We start from the raw sequence: 688 nt of genomic DNA, 5'->3' as shown, positions 1-688 counted from the left end.
CTTGCATTGTTTTTCAAAGAAAAGAAAGAAAAGCAAAAACTTCACCTATTATTAACATGCTAATATATATTTGCTGTAGAATAGCATTTTGAAAAGGGCTCTTCATTTTCTAATTTATTTAATATGTGGTCACATATCAATTTAAAGGAAGGCCTCTAAGTTATCTCAATATACCATCCTGAAACATTGGAATTAAAAGCCTTCAAGGAGTACTCCCAGATATTTTTTTATTTTTATTTTTTAGTAGCAGTCAGCAATACAAGGTGCTCAGCTCCCTAGAAAGCATATCCATAGCCTCCTGGGGGAAAAAACCCTACAGCCTGGGAAATAAAAGCCTCATCTTCCACCTCATGGTGCAGAACAGGGCTAGGAAGCTCTGCAAGCAACTTCTCTGGGTGTTAAGCACATCACACAAGCATAAGATAACTGTATCTTGCTGACTGCTCTCAATAACACTACAACAATCCTCAGCAGAGATAATCTAAAAAAGTTTGCATGCCTGGCGCTGCACATTGGATGAGACTTTCAACAACAACTGGGAAAGATTTTGAATTATCATAAATAACCTTGACTGTTCTTAACTTTTGGCTTAGATTTATACTTGAAAACTGACTGCAACAGTACTGTTACAGAGATAGTCTCCAGTCTACCTAATCAGGTCACAACAGCAGAGGAGATAACACTCCGA

The 688-nt window shown here is 37.4% G+C and overlaps 1 protein-coding gene across 3 annotated transcripts in view; it reads right to left on the bottom strand.

Annotated features, from left to right (window-relative positions):
- RAPGEF1 (Rap guanine nucleotide exchange factor (GEF) 1) overlaps nucleotides 1–688 on the bottom strand; it is an 86,038-nt gene that overhangs the window by 51,758 nt on the left and 33,592 nt on the right. The gene's annotated exons all lie outside the window — the stretch shown is intronic.

The sequence above is a fragment of the Pygoscelis adeliae genome, unplaced genomic scaffold (genome assembly GCF_000699105.1).
Source record: "Pygoscelis adeliae isolate BGI_AS28 unplaced genomic scaffold, ASM69910v1 Scaffold114, whole genome shotgun sequence".
Classification (NCBI taxonomy): domain Eukaryota; kingdom Metazoa; phylum Chordata; class Aves; order Sphenisciformes; family Spheniscidae; genus Pygoscelis; species Pygoscelis adeliae.
This window is presented reverse-complemented; position numbering and strand designations above follow the sequence as displayed.